Here is a 22,659-nt window from a genome sequence, read left to right as displayed (position 1 = left end):
CCAATGGTTGTTGAATATCAAAAACCTTTACTTAGATACTTTTCAGGCGCTGATCGAAAGAATAGTAGGAACTTTAAATGAATTCGATATTTTACTTAATAAGAAAGTTATAGTGAGATTTTTTTTCATAAAAGCCCACCCCTCCTAACCACCCACACGATCGATTTTGGCCATTAACGCACTCGACCGAGATTTTGGGACGAGTTATTTTTAAGGAACAATATGAAAATGATTAGCGCAAAATTACGGCAGTTATCGTGTCCACAAGAAAGTGAAATATATATAAATGTATATATAAACTTTTGAACCTCCGGTGGTCTCGGGGTTTGGGGGATGTGAAACGTGAAGATATGTCGAAATTTTCCGGAAGTCGAATCATAGTACCCGTTACAATAGGTAGCTTTCTTATGAACTCTATCTAAAATTGAGAGAATAAGATTAAATTAAAATTTATATAAATATAACAATGTTCGTCACGGTAGTAAAATTAACTCAACGTTTATACCACGTCTTGTCAATATTACTCAGAATAGTTGGTAAACGGAACTTATAATTATAGTTTTTATAATCTAACACTAGACTACCTGAAACTTGCGGATGACATTGCACTTCTAACATCAAACATTGAAGACGCACGGATAATGAATGAGAAGCCATAGGAAACGGCATAAAAAACTGTAATAGAAATCTCATTCAAAAAAACTTAATATACGGAATGGAAGCACAAGAATGAAAAATATCTAGAATGAAGATACGGCTCGATCAATAGGGTCACGTATCTTGGAAAATGGATTCGACCAAACGGACTGGATAAAACAGCAATACAAACACGGATTAGGAAAATGGAAAAAGCCTACGGAATAACGAAGAACCGATGCGACAAAAAAAGCTTATCCATACAAGCGAAATTAAGACGTTACAACACTGTCTTCAAGCCAGAAGGATTATACGCTGTAGAATATTTATCTATGAACAGAAAAGAGGATAACAAGAAGATCGAAAAACGGGAACAAAGAATACTACGGAAAATTATAGGACCACGCAAAAACAAAGAAGGCGAAAACAACGAGGAACTCTACAAAAAAAAACGGAACCTTTCACAATGACGACAAGAAAACTAACAGCTAAATTTTACGGACACCAAAAGAGGATGGACACAAATAAGTTGACAAAATTGATTTTTGATCGTCTTAAAAAAGACAACAAACTGGGTTAGAGAAATCAGAAGCGATCTGGTCGAAACGGACATTCTGGAAAAAGATATAGCTGACAGGGATTTCTTCAGGAAAAGATAGATAACTAGAAAAAATTAAAAGAATAAAAGCAGTTACGCGGGACGGGTTTAAAGTGGACTGATCAACAGAAGAAGGCTAGTAGTGAGCGAGTGAAGAAAATTTTGGAAGCAAGAGATGAAACTCATGAAGCCAAGGTTTATCGCGGTCCAAAGAAGACCTTAAAGCTTCAAAGAAAATTCTAAAAGTTTTTTGTTATAAATTTAACGGTAATAAGTATTACAGGTTTACGTATAAACTTTCTACGTATGATGCCTGAAATAGTGCTAGTAGTGAAATGAAGGGGAAATGAATGTCTAGCGATCCCATTCTACCGCCTTAACTGAACCAATTAAACTTTAAAAAGTTTAAAAGAAGGGAGTCTACCCTTGATACAGTAAAACAAAATTTATAAATATTTTTTTAGTGATTTTTATTTTATGGAATGTGCTCTTTTTAACTGTGTTGATCACAAACACAATCACATGTACACTGTGTATTTATTTCTACGTTGATCACAAAAATTTAAATAAAATAAAATACAAGCTTGTTTCGACGGCAATATTTTGTGTTTTCTACATGTAAAATACAAAATTCAATAGCTTAAATCTCACGAATAAAAAATGATAGAAATACAAATATTTCACAATTTTAAACCTTGTTTTTATAAGCTTTTATTTAACTCGCTTTAGTTATAATCTTGCAACCGCTATATCTTTTGATCTATCGTATGAAAATCAATGAAATTTGGTACACGTATGTAACTTCGATGACAATACAGCACTACGGTGTCGGAATTTTATATGACCCACCCCTACGCCGCCACGCGTTACCGCTAGGATAAATTCATGCATGTTGCTGAAAATTCTTATTTCTCATCAACTATCGTATGAAAATGATTGAAATATGGTACGCGTATGTAACTTCGATGTGTAAAAATAAATATTTTTACTTTTTAGTCTTAATAAACAAACAATAATATTCAGATATACATATTATTAAGAATATTTTTTTTGGATGTAAAAAGTTTATTGTTCACTAAGACTAAAAAGTAAAAAATATAAAAAAAATAAAAAAAAACAAAAAAATATATTTGATTACATATAAAAAATTATTTTTAAAAAAAGGCTTTTATTTGATTAATATTAATATTAACATTAATAAAAAAAGGAAACAAATTATAAAAACCCTCTTAACAGTAAAAAATAAGAATTAATTCAAACTGAGAATTTTAAACAAAAAATATAATATATTAGCAAATATAAAAATGCACTGAAAAGTAAAAAATAAATTATATAAATATCTAATATATAATCTAAATATTTTCATTACTTATAATTTTAAAATTTAATAATTATTACATTTATTTATTGGTTATTTATTAGATATTTATATAATTTTTTTTACTTTTTAGATGGTTTTTCTAATTCGTTTTCCTTTTTTTTAATGTTAATATTAATATTAGTTAAATAAAAGCTTTTTTAAAAAATGTTTTTTATATGTAATCAAAAATATATATTTTTTCTATTTAGTTCACATTACATCCTACAGGTTACTCCACTTTGATATTCATAGGACATCGCTAAAACCATGCGATAAATTCGGCAGGTGCTATGGTATATTGCAACCTTTAATCTCTGTTTTCCGAAAACTTTAATTTCTCTGTTTCGTTAAAACTAAAGAAATAATAACTTTAGTTGTAATAGAGATGACTCTTTTTATACACCGTACAGAAAATATTTGTCTGGATAAATATTTTCTTTTATTTTTTTTTTTAAATTAAAAAAATTGTGACAAAAATTCTACAATATGTATTTTTTTGAATATACAAAAAGTACTAGACACTGAATTTCTCTTTGTTTTGGTATTTTTTCTGTTTTTATCTTTAGTAACAAGATAAATTTATTCCTGCGGGGAATTGTTTTTTCACCCCAACTCCTATTTTAGGGGTTGTAGTAAATGTAATTATCTGAAAATTTAGAAAAGTACTCTTCACTCTAAGCTAAATAAATTGACCGAGTATAAACTTCCTTCTCCCAGTTCTAAAGAAAAAGATTTTTCGGGTAGTCTCCCCCTTATAGGAAAATATTATTTGTTTAATTTTAAATCTTATAATTTTACCATTACGTTAATACTATTATCTTCTTCTATTAATATTTAACTTAAAAATAGCATTTAAGGTAGAAAATAGCAAACAAATTAAAAATGGTACCGACTCAATCTCAGAATAATTTTGTTATTCTATTCCAGGCATTTTTAATTAAATAAGGACTAAAAATTGAATCGACATGCGAGTTTCCCTAAATACATCAGATAAAATATTATTATATCTTATTATAATATATATTATTATTTCCTACCGAATAACGAAAAATCGATACGACAAAAAAAGCATATCCATACAATCAAAATTAAGACGTTACAACACTGTCATCAAACCAGAAGGATTATACGCCGTAGAATATTTATCCAAGAGCAGAAAAGGAGGTATCAAAGAGATCGAAAAGCGGGAACGAAGAATACTACGGAAAATTTTAGGACCACGCAAAAACAAAGAAGGCGACTACTAAACAACGAGGAACTCTACAAGAAAACGGAAACATTCACGACGACGCAACAGATATATATTATTATTTCCGATTATTTCCCTAAGAAGAGCGCTTGAATTAGAGCCAATCATGGCTTTACGTCCTGCCTTTCTTTCTTTTCTTCCCAAAACATCTTCCATCGTTTCTTTTGTTGTCTTGTGTTTCTTTCCTCCAAATGGACTTTAATATTTATATATAATATATGAATATATACACTTCATATATAATGAAATGTAATAGAAATAACAAGATGGACCACTCATTGTGAAAATAGGAGGAGAAAAAATTATGGAGGTAGAAGAATTTTGTTATTTGGGAAGTAGAATTACTAAAGATGGACGAAGCAGGAGCGATATAAAATGTCGAATACGACAGGTGAAACGAGCCTTCAGTCGGAAATATAATTTGTTTACATCAAAAGTTAATTTAAAAGTCAGGAAAAGATTTTTGAAAGCATGTGTTTGGAGCGTAGCTTTATATGGAAGTAAAACTTGGACGATCGGTGTACCTGAGAAGAAAAGATTAGAAGATTTTGAAATGCGATACTATAAGAGAATTTTAAATATCAGGTGAGCGGATAAAGCAAAGAGGTGTTCCGACAGATCGATGAAGAATGAAGCATTTGGAAAAATATAGTTAAAAGAAGAGACAGACTTATGCGATCAGCTCGCTTGACAGATGACGTTTTAGACAATGTGAAAAAAAAAATTGCTCGATTCTCCACCGAAAAGTTTACGAAAACTTTCCACGCAAGTCGGTTTGTCATATTCGAGTGTTCAGAAAGCCGCTAAAAAATTGAAATTGTATCCGTACCGCGTACGATTACTCCAAGAGCTTCAGCCTCCAGATTTAAACAAGCGATTGCAATATTGCCGTCGGTTTAGGTCTCTCATAAACGATAACGGAATCGAATTTTTAAACACAGTGTTTTTAGCGATGAAGCTTGGATCCCTTCCTGGAACCTCAAGAACGGTATTGCCGGTTTCAGCAAGACGGCGCTGCGTGCCACACGTCTCGAGAAACCGTGGATTTTCTGCCGTTTGATGATCGAATAATAAGCAAGGGCTTATCGCCTCCAAGGTCCCCAGACCTCACATCTCCTGACTGCTTTTTGTGGGGCTATATTAAGTCCGACGCCTTCAAAAACAATCCTCTCACTATCGATGAACTTAAAGTCAATATTACAGACTTAATCGCGAATATTTCCAATGCGACTCTTAAAAAGGTTTCTGCTAATATGCTGAAAAGAGTCGGTGCGCGTAAAACTGCAAGGGTTGGGCATTTTGAGCATATTCTTTAACAATTATGTAAGTAATAGCTTTTTATTAAATCCCTTTTGTAAGTAACAAATACATTTTTTATTCCACCTAAAGTTCCCTTTCTTAAATTACATTTAAAATCGGGTAACAAGACTAAAAAGTCACTGTATTATCGTAAATATTAGATGTAAGAAGATTATTATAATAATGATTTATAATTACAAATCATTAATTTTTATACCGACAATAAATAAATAAAAAAATTATAAAAATAAAAAATAACACCACCAGGGTTGGTCTAGTGGTGGACGCGTCTTTACAAATCAGCTGATTTTGAAGTCGAGAGTTCCGACGTTCAAATCCTAGTAAAGGCCGTTACTTTTATAAGGATTTGAATACTAGATCGTGGATACCGGTGTTCTTTGGCGGTCGGGTTTAAATTAACCACACATCTCAGAAATGGTCGACCTGAGACTGTACAAGAGTACACTTCACTTATACTCATACATATTACTCTCGTTCATCCTTTGAAATAATACCTGACGGTGATTCCCGAAAAAAAATGTAAAATTTTAAATAATTATATATCGCATAATATTGTGAGCAAATATTTAAAATTTATTTTATACATATTCCTCACATAAAATTGTTAATTTTTTTCTATATTGTGCTAATGACGTAATGTATTTAATACAAAAGGGAAGGTAAATTAAAATTTTTCAATAAAAATTGTTGATAGAGAGCGAGTAACGAAACACAATTTTTAATTATCAAAAATAAATAAGATTTGCATCGTAAAAACAGACACTGTAGCGTTTAATAAAGCAGAATATTGTAGTAAATACACTTTTATGAATTCCAGTCTCACGAAAAAAAAAACGAATAAAAATTCAGGATAAGTTCCATAAATGAAAAAAAAATTCTTGCACAAGAAGAACCGACTTTCGTTATTTTATTTTGTTTAATATTTATGTATAATTATTTTGTATATCTTTTTTACGCAAGAAATATACAAAACATATATTTAAATGAGAAAACTAAGAGGTATAATATTTTTAAATTTTTTAATTAATATTAAAATATATTTTCTGTTTATAAAAATATGAAGTTATTATAACCGTAATTTGATAAAATAATTAAAAACGAGTAGAACCTACACAACATAAGCATTAAGATTAAACTCACTCACCATTCTGATTCGCTGCATAAGTGCGTATAAAAAAAGCTGACAACACAATTGTAGGAATTTCCAGTCACGCAGCTTTTTTATGGTACACGGCTTACCACGCGCGCGCGCGCGCACATACGAATATCAGGACATCCGGAAAATTTCCATCCGATTTTTTGGGTTCTTGTCAAAACGTCAAGATCCGATGAATGAATACCGCATATGCCCCGATTACAATACTTTCCCTTCTACAGCTATACCGCTGGACGAAAAAGTAAAATTCATCAATATAGTCAACATAACCTATGTTGTCTGTTGTCAACCTTACATTGATGGTAACTGTAGAACGACTCATCCAATTTTTCTCGACATTTCATAACCCAGGAACCCCCCTCCCAAAAACAAATGCAGGGTAATGTTCGTATATACGTATGCCGGCGTATTTGAAGCTTAATAATTTTTGACTGGATGCAACAATTTTGTACAGTCTCGTGTATTGGAGCAATTTGTGCGTAAAATTTTGGGAACAATGTGTTAAGGTCCCGGGGGGGGGGGGGGGTTGAGGGTCATTTTTAATAATCTTTTTCTAACATAATCCCATTTAGCTCAGTACATGTGCGCATAAAACCACCCGGTTGGTCTATTGGTGAACTCATCATCGTAAATCAGCTGATTTCGAATTCGAGAATTCTAAGGTTCAAATCCTAGTAAAAGCATTAAATAACTATCTGCTTTTATTAGGATCTAAAAGAATCTGCTATAAAAATCCGTCAAAAAAAACAATAAATTGAAATTGAAATTTCATTTAAAACTTTCGCTTTGGATGTACAAAAGAAAAGATCACGCAAAGAGAATTTGTTTTGAAAAAAATACGTGGCTCGCAGATATTAAACTATCGCTACAACATTGTGCTGTTTATATGCTCTTGTATATTTGTTATACAAGAAATAACAAATATATAGTTGTATATAGTTATGATATAGTTGTGTATTCGTTGTTCATGAATATACAACTAAATTTTGTTCGATAGAATTGCAAATGTCAAGCGAAGCCAAAACGGATTGAAAAATGTACCCGAAAGAGGGTGGTGTTGATAGTTTATTAAAAAGCTCAAAAAAGGTCGGTGGTCCATGAATAACCCACCGGGTTAGTCTAGTGGTGAACGCGTCTTCGCAAATCAGCCGATTTCGAAGTCGAAGTTCCGACGTTTGAATCCTAGTAAAGTCAGTTACTTTTATACGGATTTGAATACTAGATCGTGAATACCGGTGTTCTTTGGCGGTTGAATTTTAATTAATTTCACATCTCAGGAACGGTTGAACTGAGAATGTACAAGACTACACTTCATTTACACTCATACATATCATCCTCTGAAGTAATACCTGAACGGTAATTCCCGGAGACTAAACAGGAAAAAGAAAGAAGTACAAATGTGCATGCTTATCTTACTATTAAAAAAGAAAACTGCCCCAAAATTCTTACCCGTTCTTCAAAAATAGAAAAACCAAACATTTTATTTATTGTTTTTTTAACAATAAATAAAAAGTTTATTGTCGCTAAAACTTTTTATTTATAAAACGTTTATCTCTCAAAGATAAAACTTTTGATTGCAATCGATTGGACCAAAAGTGTCCAAAAAAGTCAAAATTCCAAACTTGTTTAATGCCTTCCTAGGCATAGTAGTAGTAGTAGTAGTAGTGAAAGCTACCCAAAAAATACTTTGGGGGCAATACTAAGGATGGGGGAGCCAAACAGAATTTAAAAACATTGATTTTTTTAATTTCAATGATTTATTTTCTAATTTTAATAAATTGTTATGTATTTAAATTAACCTCAGGATATTATATTATGATAAAAGTAAAATATTTCTTTGAATAGAAAAAGCTCACTTACTTGATGAGTTTTCAAATATAAGTGTTATGTTAAACAAGTAAACATAATAAAGTAATCAGACATTTATCAATTTACATGAAGTTAAATAATTGTTATTTTTATCATTGCCGATATCCGTCGTAGAGTAAAAAAATTTAGAGTGATTAAATCTCTAACTTTAATGTTGAAGGTCCTGGGTTTCTTTGGTATATTTTTCCACACGCTGCAAGATTTCATCTCACTGTCAAGAGTGTAAGCGGGGCAGTCAATCTATCTGTAATTTCTTAAAAACAGGAAATAAATAATTTATTATTATGATCTCAAGAAGAGGGAATAGCGTCTCATCCCGGGGGGGGGGGGGAGCCTTTCATCCGGAGAACCCGGGTTAGAATCCCTGTCAGGCATAAGATTTTTCACACTTACAAAATTAATTTATCATTTAATAACTGAGAGGGCGTAGGCCTAAATAAATAAATTATGATTACCTCTTTATAATACGATAAGAAAATACAACTGTTTTGCACCATTTATAAGACGCGATCAGAACAAACTCCCATAAATGACTCGGGGGTTTTACCCCCCGAGTGTGCATCAAACAGATTTGAGATGAGAAAGAACGTGAAAAATTGATGAAAGTGCAAAAAAGTTAGTTAAAATTTAAATTTGTCTCACTAGCGCATTGATACGTACAATCACCAACGTCGCCAGAAATATGTATATTTCAATCACAGTAAATTTAATGTTGCGAAATTTACGGCACCGGTCTGCTTTTTATTATTAATAATACTTCCTTGTGCGAAGTGAAGGAAGTATTGTAATAGCGAAAAATTCGTTTTTCGGATTTCAACGTAAATACCCATTTCTACCATCCCTGAATCCGTTTTGATGAGCTCCGGTGTGACGTCTGTACGTACGTACGTATATATCTCGCATAACAAGACGTAGGATGTTGAAATTTTGTTTTTAGGATTGTTGTAACATCTAGTTGTGCACATTTCCTTTTGATTGCAATCGACTGGACCAAAAGGGCCAAAAACACCCAAAATCCAAAAAATTTGGATTATGGACTCTTTCTTAACAGCAGTATTAAGCTCCCATTGAGAGCTTTTGAAATATATATCATGAGTGGTACTTATTTTCATCGGTTCTAAAGTTACAATACAATAAAATTTCAATTAATAAAATATTTTGATCTTACAAAGGAAAAGCACATCGGTTCGAATCAGACTTCATCTCCTTTTTTTTTTAAATTGTTTATTTCCCGTTTTTTTTTATTTTAATTTAAATGTATTGATTTATTAATAATTATTAACCTCTGATAGGTAAAAAGTTTTACGATAAATAATAATTTAATAACAAAAAAACATCGGAAGTTATTAATGAAATAAAAATTTATGTATTTTTCATGTAATAATCGCTTTTTAATACAAATATTTTTTTATTCTTAAATTTTATATTTAATGAAGCTATTATCAAGGTTTTTTAAATAGTTTCCCTTGAGACTTCCAGGAAAATTCACTACAGCAGTATTTTGTTTTATTAATTTTTTATTGAAAAGTACGGTATTACTTTCGATCGCATGATGGTAATGGGGGGTGAAAACTCTGTTAGATTTTGAAATATAAGTATGAAAATACCATTCACTTAAATTAGGCTTTCCTTACATAATTATACATACGTACACACGCGTATGTATAAAGTTTTGCGGATCGAAAATATCAGAAACTACTCGATCAAGTTCATTGAAATTTTGCTATGATGTAGTAGTGTATTTCAAATTGTGCATGTAGAAATCTATTGAAGATAGGTTGACTCGTTTTTTAGTTACGCTGAATTTATGTTCGGAAAAATTTGAGCAGGAGCTATTAGAAGCGTGGTTCATTACGATGTTGCAAGTTGAAACGTTGACGTTTCTTTACCTGTAGTATCAATTGTTAGAAATATTTTAAAAAATTAAAACCAAATTAAATTAACATAGCTGCTCAATTTTTTTTTTTTTTTGTTTTTGTTAAATACACATCAAACCGCATAACATACACATAAAAATCAAACCGTAAACATCAAATATTCCTGATCTATTAATGTTATAATACTTTTTCCTTCTTTTTCTTTGTGTTGAAGGCTTTCCCACATATATCTGCGTTTTCAGAACGCACAAATATATAAATTTTAAATAAAGAACTGAAAATAAAAAAATATAGAAGTACGTTAACCATCGCAGTCAATAATAATAGTAACATACTAGCTTAGAGGCGTGACGTAGACACGCCCTCCGCAGTTAGGCCTTCCGGACGGGTTGCCCTGGCGGGCGGCGTCTCGGAATGGGATTATTAGGTGTCCGAAATTAATTATCTCTTGTGCAAAATATTTTTTTTTTTTGAATGATGAAAACTGATTTAACGAAAATTAAATTAGAAATCTAACTCTACAAATTGATACTAACGAATCGGGATTTTCCGCTAGTGATCGTACATTTCGGTGTCAAAATTTTGGTTATAGTTCATTATTTTATTAAGAAAAACAATCACATAAATTAAAAAAATATATTATTAAACATATTTCGCATATTTATCGATATATCGATGTATAATAATTAATGTACGGATATTAATTAGTCTCCGTTACTAGGGCTTGTTGTCTATAGCAACGGTAGGTTACTGTGAGTTTTGTTGTTTTTTCGGATATTAATTAGTGTTATTTCTAATTCCGAATAAGTGTTAAGGAGGAAGTGTATACAAGTTACATTTACGTACGAGAAGTCGGTCTTTAGCGTTAGACGGTTTCGTAGCATTTAAACATTAGTTGCATTTAAAAAAAAAAAAAAAAACAGTTGTGCAAGCTAATATAAGAAATATTAGGAAGTTAAACAAGTACAGACCTGATAAAATAAATTCAAACATAAGAATTTCGAAATTAATTTAAAAAAGCAAATCAAAATGCGATATATTTTAATCGGGGATTAAATGAAACAGAATTTTTAATATTATAAAACAAAAAAGAATTAAATATTTTAGAAAAATAAACAATCAAAATTAAAAAAAAGATAAAAAGTTAAATAAAACAACTAAATAGACATTTTTAAAGCGACTAAAAATTGATTTTATCTAAATCTATATGAAATAATGTTTCATAAATTATATATGAAGTACATCTTAAAACAGCTGACAAGTTGTAGGACATTCCTGACGCACAAGGTTTGTTCTGATGCACGGCTTACACGCACAACTTAATTAAAAATATTTATCATTTTATGTAAATATAATATTTTTTCGTTTACTTGATTCAATTATTCTAACTAAACAGCGCGAGCATACCGTATTTAATCGCACGGGTGTGCACGTCAGTCGCTATGAATTCAAAAATGAGAGCACAATTCGTATAATGGTTTATTAAACAAAATCAGACACAAAATTTCGACGCAATTTTAGAACTCTGTATAACTTAGTATAACCTTCTATAACAAGTATTTGTTCATGATGTGATAAATTTAAAGAAACGGACAGCGTTGAACATAATAAGGGTGCAGGCTGGCCTAGAAATTCAGATGAAAAATCTGATGTGGACTCCGCATGAGTTTCATGTGTGCTTATTAAATTACATATAAACATTTTTTTTTAAATGAAAATTACATAAAATTTTTTTTCACTAATAACCTCTGATTTTTTCATATATATATATATATATATATATATATATATATATATATATATATTTTATTGTTATTATTGAATTATTATTTATTGTAATTTTTTTTAACCGTCACAGGTTAATAATTACTAATAATAAATTTCTTGAACATGGTTCCGCAGATATATTTTAATAAAATAATTAAAAGTAATTAATAAGTGATATTTTCATTTCATTTTGAGATCTTTCATTTTTTTCAAATCATCATCACGAGTTAAAATACGTATACAGTCATGGCTTTTTTTATATTAACAGTAAACACTATCAAGTATTTTGACTGACTGTATACGTATTTTAACTATTCACTTAATTACAATATTTTAACTCCTGATGACGATTTGAAAAAACCGAAAATTCTCGAGGACTTAACACTTATTTGCCAGTAAGGTGGATATATCGCTTATTAATTACTTTTAATTATTTTATTATTAATAAATTAAAATATTTGAATTAAAAATAAAATGAAAAGAAAAAGAAAATGAAGTCGGAATCGAACCGATGTGCCTTCCCCTTGTAAAATCCAAATATTTTATTAATTAAAGTTTTATTTGCCTATAACTCTAGAACCGATGAAAATAAGTACCGCTTATGAGATATCGTTAAAAATCTTTCAACCAGAGCTTATTATTGCAGTTAAGAAAAAGTAAAAAATCTACATTTTGTTTTAATTTTAGTCTTATTTGGGCATTTTTGGTCAAGTGGATTGCAATCAAAAGAAGGAGGTGCATAACTAGATGTTACAACAGTTCTAAATTCAAAATTTCAACATCCTACGGCTAATCGTTTTTGAGTTATGCAAGATACATACGTACGTACGTACAGACGTCACGCCGAAAATAATCAAAGTGGATTCAAGGATAGTCAAAATGGATGTTTCCGTTGAAATTTGAAAACCGAAATATTTCACGATCACAATACCTCCTTTACTTAGCACAAGGAAGTAAAAATATATATTTCGCATAACAAGTATACCCTTGCCCACAACAAGACATGTACTAACAAATCGGGATTTTCGGCTAACGATCGGTACATTCCGGTGCTAAGCTAAGGGGGGACGGAGATTCACACAGAACCACATACAAATACCCTTTAGTAGGGCAGGATTTAAACAAGTTTTTAAACTGTTAAAAATTAAGAAGACGATTGAAAAAAAAAATAGAATGTACAGCCAGACCAGATCATTACACGACAGTGTAATGTAGACGTGCTGAGCCCCTACGTTTCGAACTGTTGCCGCTAGATCATTGAAGGCTTTATGCCAATATGATTTGGCATTTAAATAAATTAATTAAACTGATTTTATTAGAATTGTTTAATTTTACTCGGTTAAAATGCTCACATACTATAAACCTTCCGTTGCCTATATATCTTCGAAAAAACATTGTTCATTTCGTTCGACAAGCGACGATTTGATTTTCCTGCGTTATTTATATATAGAATAATTTTTATTCAATTTTTTTTTAATTTATTTAAACATATATATATATATATATAACCTATGACACTGCCGAAAACGTAAGAGTTCCAAGGCGGGGCATACATCTAAATCGGTTCAGCTGTTGAAGTTGTACGGTGGAACAAACATAATACATACATACACCCTAAATACATTACTTTTTTGGGGGGTAGCCGTGTAATAATAAAATAATTTTTAAAAAAATGTAATTAACAAATTGGATTATCTCAAAAACTATTATTTTACGTATTTAATTTTTTATTTAAAGAAAATTATAAAAAAAATCGTTTTTTCACTATTTCTTATCAAGGTTCGTTAGAACACCATCGGTAAGAGGCGACAAAGTTAACTACGTTTACAGTTCTTAACGATCTAACCTACCAGTGAAATGAGAATGGGGAAAAAATAAGCGTGAAAACATTGTATTTCAGTTCGATTAGATTAGTAATAAAGAATACTTTCAAAAAATACCTCAAATTTTGTTAGACAACGTTTTTCTCCATTTGATGAACCGCAGGACTCGAATATGTCATTTATTCACTTTTTAATGTAACTTTACGAATCGCGCCGCTAAATAGCAGTACTTGATAATAATAGGTAGCGTAAAAAAACTTGATAATGTACTTGAAATAATAAAATTTAAAAGAAAAGATACTACAGCTTGTTTTTATAGTAAATTCTCCTATGTAAATGAAAGTACTGAAGATGAAACATTTTTTTTAATTCCCATCTCTTCTTTAAAAAAAAATAAATAAAAGTATTAGTTTACAAGAGATTATTCTAGTTTTATTAAAAAAGGAATAAATAAAACAGAAATAAATTCGATTTTACCGATCGAATTTAACGATAAAATTCCAGGATTACACTTACAAAGTAATAAGTGCAATATTACATTACGGATTTTCGATTCGTGAAGGTCAGTTTTATTAAAAAAGGAAAAATATGGTATGAAGTGAATAATATGACAACAAAAAAAATTGGCCGTGAAATTCAATTTGTTTGTTCTAAGGCGATAAATTTTAATAATAAATCCATAAAGTAATCGGTAATTCATAAAAAAATAAAATAATAATCTAACAAAACGCAGTGATATAAAAAAAAATTACAATTAAATTGTAAATCATACGGTAAGAGTGCCGGAGATATAATTTCTTCCGTTCAAAAAACAAAACTTCGATAATATAAATAAAACTGTTTTTAACAAAACGATACTGATATCAAAAAAGGTAAGACACTATATTTCTATTATAAAAATCTGTTATTAATTTAAAATTTTCTTTAAAAAAAAAATACAAGTTAAATATATGTATAATAATACAATAGATAATAAAAAATGTGTAAGCGTTCCATATAATAAGCAAAAAATAGAAAAATTTGTTACAAAACTCTTACCGGCCCGATTTAATTTATATGTAATACATATCACATTTGCAGAAATAATACAATTCTTATGATGAAATTGCGGAAGAAATGATGATGATGATCTGCGGGACTCTTACCGTACGGTTTACAATTTCATTGTAATTTTTTTGGTTCAATATTTACCTTTATTTATAAATTTTTGGTTATTTCTCAAAACAATACAACCGGGTTTACGGCTAAATTACACAATTTTTTTTTGTTTAATTTATGAGACCACCGTTAGGTATTGCTTCAGAGGATGAGATGAATGATTTGTAGTGCGCGTTAAAAATACCATTCCTAACCGGGATTCGAATCTGGGATCTCCGGATAAAAGGCCGAGGCGCTACCACTCGCGCCATGGCTAAATTACACAATTACTTTATGATAAACGAACTGTTTTGTTTATAAAAAAATACCAAACCTAACCGAGAGATGCTAACCCGAAATATTCATAATGAAAGATAGAGGCGATACCACTTTACCGTTGAAATTAGTGAAATAATAAAAAAAAACGTTTTAACAGACTGATCACCCAAATACAGTTTTTTTTTTGTGATTAATTAGAAATCAGTTTTATTTTTTATAGTATTTGCCGGATATTTTTTGCTCTTTATTTATAATTTCTTTTATATTTTGTTTAAATCTTTTTACTTTAACATATGGAATGAATTTTATTGCAAATATGGTTTTTATTTATTTATTTTTTTAATCGGTTAACGATGTAACCTTTATTATAATCTGTAGTAATCGGACATAATATTTTGGTTTGCCGTGAATGATCGATAGATAAATAAATAAATAAATAACTATTTTCATAGGTTATAAAAATAGTCAAACCTGACTAGATTCAAACTCAGAACCTTCCAGATGAAAGGACGTCGCGGCTTCGCCCGTGCTATTTGTATATTTGCTTTTCCCGTCGTGGTTATCGGACGTTAACTGTCAGGGCTCGATTCGCTCTTCCTGCTGTTTAGCCAGGGGGCTGAGCCCCCTGGCTAAACTGGACTCTTCTGTGTTAATTAAACTCATTCTTGTTAGAATAATAATTATAAATAAAAATTAACGGGTGTTCAATTTATAAAAAATATCAGTGTAAAATAATTTCTTAAGATTAACAACATGATCAGTAAAGGACCATCTACCTGGTATTTAGAATTTCTATCCCGGTTTCGCTCGCGAAATACATAATCAGAATTAAGAACAGAAATTACTATAACAACGTTAACAACTCTTATAAAGATCGTTTCAATAGCGGAAGAATAAAACGGCGCAAATATAAACAACAAATTATTATTTTATCCGTTAAAATAGTAAAATAAAAAAATTTGAAAATGATTTTTAGATATTTACGTAAACATTATTTGAAAGCCCAAATATCTCGTTTAGGAAACGAGAAAAATTTGTAATCATTGTTCGACAATTTTTTTAGCTTTCTTCATCCCTTTCAAGGTGGAATTTTAAAAAAAATCGAAGAGTTGGTTTTTAGATATTCACGTGAAGATTACACCCGTGAAAAATTAAGTTTATATCTACATACATACATTTGTTACAGACAAATTAAAAAAAAAAAAATTTTAAATTGTAAAATTTATTGTTACTCCATTTTAACCCTTTTTACTCGGAATTTCAAATTTTTTTTTTTTTTTGGTGTGAACTTAAACTTATACCGTAGAAGAACGTGTACACAAATTTTCATCAATTATCTGTAATAATTGTTACTAGGAGTTGATTATGACTCGGCCAACACAGCATGCTGTTTTATAATTATATTAATATTAAAGGTTTTTAAAACATATATACTGTAATGTATAATATACATAAACAACACACTAAATCAGGTATAAATAGAGAAAATTAAAAAATAAAATCGTACCTTAATTTGATTTTTGTTCAATAAAACAATACTGGTGGAAATATTTTTAAATATCTTCCGATTATCAGTCTGTTTGTAAACAAAATATATATATATATATATATATATATATATATATATATATATATTTTAAATAAATAACTTTTAAAAATTTGGGAGAAAATGTAAAGAAAATTAATAAATTACTTTTTATAATTTTTAAAAACCTATTTACAAAAAAAAAAGTAAAATATTTAACTGTATTAACGACTCGGTGCAAAGATTATATAACATTACATCACATAAAACGTGCAGTCAGTACTCGTAACGCGCGTACAACTGGCGTCTTGGTTAGATTTTGACTGAAACAGTGCACAGCGCAACAGAGAAATGTTGGCGCAAGCGCCCGCGCGTCTTCTCTCAACCTTATATTTCGTCTCGCTCACTCACTCCTTATTACTCACACCTTCACATATACATACAAACACGTAAAAAAAAATATATAGATCCAAACATTATTTATACACGAATAACTTAAAGCGAAACGAAATTATTAATTTAAATTATGAAAAAACAAAATCAAATTGTTTAACGTTAGTGATTTGGATACTGAAAAAACAATTTTGCAAATGTAAAGAAAGAATGAGATCTGTTAGAAACAAACATAATTAAAAATTAATGAGAAATTTATCCACCATAAACATATCAATACCGACAGATACGCTCACGAAAACCTGCTACATAAAAGGAAAATTGAAAGAGTAGTCGAACCTTACTTTTGGAAAACAACAAAAAGCATTCCGTACTGCTTAGTAAATTTTTTTGTAGGACAAATTATACGAGGTCAGTTTACAAAATAACCGAACTTTATTTCTGAAATTTTTATTATTAATTTTACAGATTACTGATCCTTGTCTCCTTCAAGGTCCCTTCCCTATACAAACTCTTTTCCTAGCGCTGTTTCCAATTCGTGGATAGCTTCATTTGAAATGGCCTTTAAGGTCCGTGACGAATTTACTTTAATGTCATCGATAGTCTCAAAACGGTGTCCTTTCATCGCCGATGAAAGAAATTTCGGAAATAAGAAAAAAAAAAGCAAGGAGCCAGTCTGGCGAGTAGGGAGGCTGAAGGGACACAGTCATCTGATTTTTGGCACAAAAATGACGAATTGACAAACCTGAGTGTGCGGGCGCATCGTTGAGGTGAAGGAAGAATGAGTTGTCTCGCCACAAGTCTGGTATCTTTTTGTGGATTTTTGTTGCCGATAAACGTCCATCGGTGTTCTATCTGCAGTTCCGTCATCAAACGAAGAACAAACTTTACTGCCACTCGTTCGGTGTCGTTCGTCACGGAATGATCCGATCTAGTTCGCTGACAGTCATCGGCGATTTTCACGCAACAGGTCGTTGATTTTCTGAACGCAGGTGTCATCGATCGAAGGGCTTCCTGATCGAGGTTCATCTTCGATCGACTGACGACCGATTTTTAATTGTGAAAAACATTCGTAACATTGCGTACGACTAAGAGCATCATCTTCGTCAGTTTGTTTCAGAAGTTGAAACGTTTCGGTGAACGTTTTCCCCAGTTTCATGCAAAATTTCACGTCGTATCGTTGCTCCCGAAAATCGGATATTACAAAAATCGCTACTAAAATTTAAATACCTTGTACTCAAATAACAGTAACGTGACAACTTAACGAGACATCATCGTTCCAAGAAGATGCGGTTACAAAGAAGGTTATGCGGAACACAATGCTACCGACCGCTAAATATTTCCGATGGCGCATAATTAAAAATATTCGGTTATTTTCTGAACAGACCTCTTATATTTTTATTTTGACCATTATATCTGTAATTACTATAACAAGAAATATGTTTAAAGCATAAAATAGGTATTTTTTTTATCAAATTTTAAATTTCTTGAAGTTATTCCCTTCTTCCAACTTAAAATATTTTGAGTTGCTTTACCCATAAAACCGCTTAATAGCCGTGCAATTTATTTAGTTATTTTATTATAAAACCTACCAAAAACAAAGTGCTGAAAAGAAAAACAGATCTGGAGTGTAGTTTTATATATTTTAATTTCAACAACACTGATAGCTACAATTTCTTACATAAAAACATCAAAAAACTCTTGTTCAGGCCTTAAAAATTTTTAATCGTGATATTTTTTATCTAAGATTATATTAAAGGAGTATGATTGAGTAATAAAATTAAAAATAACATTAAAAGGCTTATCGTTTTTGCGCGTTCATAAAAATGAACTTTGTTATCTTCGTCTTCAACCTCATCATGACAAGTTGTAGGCGAAGTATTCAAATAATTGTAAAACTGTTGTTTGTTACGTGGAATATTTTGCTCTATTTTAATAAAATCAATCATTTTTGCTTAATTCCCGCATAGGTCTGTTCATTTACTAAATTTAGGTTTCTGATTACAAGTTTGGGCTTCCGAAATCGGAATGAATGCTTTAAAAGACCGTCAATAGTTTGGGAAGCGACTATATAACCGGGTTCTACACCGCTCATTTCAAATTTATTGTACTTTGCAATAGAAAAGTTTTGAGGGTCTGCTTGTCAGATCGAGTCATAGCCGGCAACGTCATCCGTTACAAGAAGGAAATAACTCCTGGATTTTTTCATATCTTCCAACTCACAATTATTTTTTGTGAGTTTTACTGCCGTACCAGAGTCCGGCACTAGTTTCCTTTTTTCACCGAAAGATGTATCTATGAAAGGTAGAATAAAAATTAAACAACCTTGAAAGTGAAAAAAAATGGCGTTTGTTACCTTCTTCTAACTACGGTTAAATTATTAATACGCCATTAAGTTTAACAAAACGGTGCGTACTTTGGCGATGCAAAAGTCGTTGTTACCATACGCTTACTGTTATCACCGCTTCGCCGAACTCGCCCTTGCAAAACTACTCACTCTGTCAGCTGCTCTTGGCAGTATTTACATCCCCTGCCGGCAGAACTAGTACCCCGACCCGTCCTTTTGACTAATGAAGGGTAACAATTTTCAATATCCGCGCTTTTACGTTTTCTGTAACTTATTTTTCCAGTCGGGTAATTCTTCTTGTCAAACAACAATTTTTGGAGAGCCCATTGTCTCTGTATTACAAAGAAAATATCGTTAAACGGACCCGTTATTCTAATTAAAGAATCCGTTTTAGTTCCTTCTAGAATCTTCTTTCTTTATTTTTTCTCTCTCTCTTTCTTCCTAATCGGAAGAAACTCGTTACACCGGCCTCTTTTCAAAATAAAATAATTTCTTTAAAAAAAAAACAGTCAGGTTTTCTTTAAATCCTTGTTACTAAAAACCTCTGCCCTTACATTCAAATTTGGTTTACAGGTTTATAATCGGCTCAAAAGTACTGTAAGATGTAATGCTGTAATAAATCTATAATACAATAATGCTCGTAAAAGATAAAACTTTTTTCGTAGAGTATTATTTTTAATCTGTCAAGTATATGTACATTATCCTATCCTACTAAACAGCATTTGTACGTATGCCTGTGTGTACGTCCCGGTTAGCTTAGCACCGGTATGTACCGATCGCTAGCGGAAAATCACGATTCATTAGTACATGTCTCGTGGTAGTCCGGTGCATACTTCTTATATTATTATATTATATTTATATATATATAAATCGAAATTTTGGAAAATTTCAGATCCGAATTTTCGGATGGAAATCGCGAATATCTTGAAAACGGTCGGTCCTAAAGCTCTGAAATATTTTTCGACCCCTCCCCCTACTAACATTTCATCCGCTCCCAGTGGTACCCCTCGGATGTTAATATTTTCAAGCGCCCCCAGGGCGCCGTTCAGAAATTGGGGAGGGGGTGTGATGGAGTGCCATAGTAATATCTCGGCAACCGCTCGTCCGATTTTTACGATTCAAACGGGGGTATGTATCAGTAGCTGATACATACCAGATCTAGGTTATCTGGAAATTAAATTGTTTAGCCCTATATTTTGATTGCACTCACCCACCGTAAAATGTACCTATCCGACCTTTCGTTAAATACGCTCAAACATGTGCGCTAGCGCAGCTCTAAAGTATAAATTTATGAACACTAAAAAGTAAAAAATATATTAAAAAAACTTTTTAAAAACCAGTCTTATATTAAATGCACTAAAAAGTAGAACTTAACATTCAACAGAGGTACGGCCTCGGTTTGTGGCTTAAAACCTTTCATAATACAGAACGAGCAACACAAAACCGAACCAACAACGAACGTAACCGCTGCAGAATCGGTAGGTTATGTTGGAACGAAATTTATGAGCGATAAGGATAGATTAAATAAGAAAACCATAAAACGTAATTTAAATGTTGCATTTATTTACCTTATTGTTACAAAAGGTGTTCAAAATGACCACTCTGGGCATCGACGCACTTTTTGCTCGACTGATCATGTTGACAGTCGTCTGACGCAAAACGTTGTTGTCAATTGCGTTGATTTCTCATTGAATGTTCATCTTCAGTTCGTAAATATTGTGGGGCTAAATATTATGTACAAACTCTCTCCTCTAAGTAGCCCTAAAGGAAGAAATCGCAAGTAGACAACTCTGTATGTCCACCTACAATGTTTTTGAGAAGCCAGTTGCAATAATCAAGTCGTTTACGTTTGTTTGTCTTCTTCAGTTGTTTCACAGTTGTAACGCGGTACGGTTTCAATTTTAATTCATGAAGAATTCTACGACAAGATGTGTATTTAGCACCAAATTGTTGGGATAATTTGCGTAGTGATTTTTTTCGACCGGCAGTAATTCTACTTTCAGCATCGGCAATGGCCTGTGGAATCGTAACAGTAGGTTACCCATTTCGTTTTGCATTTGAAACCGAACCTGTTGTACGCCATTTTTTAACTAAATCGTATATGCTACTCTTCGCTGGGATACAGGCATTCGGACAATTTTTCTACGAATACTTGACGCGATTCTTCAAACGATCCAGACGAATATAGGGGTCAACTATAACTATCCTCTCCTGGATTGAATAAGGCATTTTTTTTTTTTTTTTTGTTTAACCAACGGAAACCAACACCGTCAGGTGTTGCTTCAGAGGATGAGATGAATGATTTGTGCGGAAAATTCCACGCCTGACCGGAATTCGAAGGTATTTTACACAAACACAACGGCACTCACAATAGTGCACCGCAACAAAACGTATACTGCACTGACACGTAACCACCTGACAAACCGCAGCAACAATCAGTAGTAACATATACATCCACTAGTCGCGCTAGTTGTGTGAGACTTTCATAGTGATGGGTAGAGGTTTCATTGTGGGTTCGGTTTTATGTTGCTCACTCTGTATAATACGAATGTATCGAAAAAATTTGAAAGCATTCGAGTGGATAATTCTTCCAGATTTTACAATATGAAATTTATCTAAAAACCTTCTTAGTTATGCCGAGGGACACGGGTAAAAATTTGGTTGGGATTGATCGAGTAGTGTTTTCTTTTATCACGAACAAATAAAAACCATCTTCTTCTATATACGCGTATAATAATATACACACACAAAAATACAGTGCTAATAATAGAGTGAAGGCAATCTACTTAGTAAATCCATCCCAAGTAAGCCTTTTAATTTTTAAAGAGTGGGTAATACCCGTACTTTTAAATATAAGGAATCTCAAATTTATAATTTTATTACACTATATATATATATATATATAGTGGAATTTTACATTAAAGAAATTAGATATTTGTGTTATTACATTTGCTGAAACTTTTCATTTTCAGAAGTAAACTGATTGCTGAGTGTTTTTTTTTTTTTAGAATTACATGTTTGCAGATAAAGTATAGTTTTGTAGAATCAATCAAGTTTGTACAACAGGAAGAAAAGTTCTCCTGTACGTTTACAACTTGTTATTGTGTTCGTAAAGTCGAATCAATTTTTTTGTTTGTTAAAAACTTAAAAAGAAAATTCAAATCTAAATAAGTGCGTTTCATGACTAGAATTATTATAATTTATTTCACTACAATCTTTTTGTATAGTATTGATTTTTATGGTTGAATTTTTATTATTTAAATGTTGACACAAACATTGGAGTAAATTAATCATTAATTTTCATCATAATAAAACATAATTTT

General features: G+C 31.2%; 1 protein-coding gene across 3 annotated transcripts in view; it reads right to left on the bottom strand.

The window, feature by feature from the left end:
• 5-HT2A (5-hydroxytryptamine receptor 2A) overlaps positions 1-22,659 on the bottom strand; it is an 809,891-nt gene that overhangs the window by 718,014 nt on the left and 69,218 nt on the right. Inside the window, exon 1 of one of the 3 annotated variants that reach the window (XM_075379874.1) lies at positions 16,579-16,632. The exons of the other annotated variants lie outside the window; for them this stretch is intronic. The gene's annotated coding sequence lies outside the window, so the exon portion shown is untranslated. Of the gene's footprint in view, positions 1-16,578; positions 16,633-22,659 lie in introns of those variants that run through there. 3 annotated transcript variants of the gene reach the window in all.

The sequence above is a fragment of the Lycorma delicatula genome, chromosome 12, assembly GCF_047948215.1.
Source record: "Lycorma delicatula isolate Av1 chromosome 12, ASM4794821v1, whole genome shotgun sequence".
Lineage (NCBI taxonomy): Eukaryota > Metazoa > Arthropoda > Insecta > Hemiptera > Fulgoridae > Lycorma > Lycorma delicatula.
The sequence above is the reverse complement of the archived record's forward strand: the minus strand, read 5'-3'. Positions and strand labels throughout refer to the sequence as shown.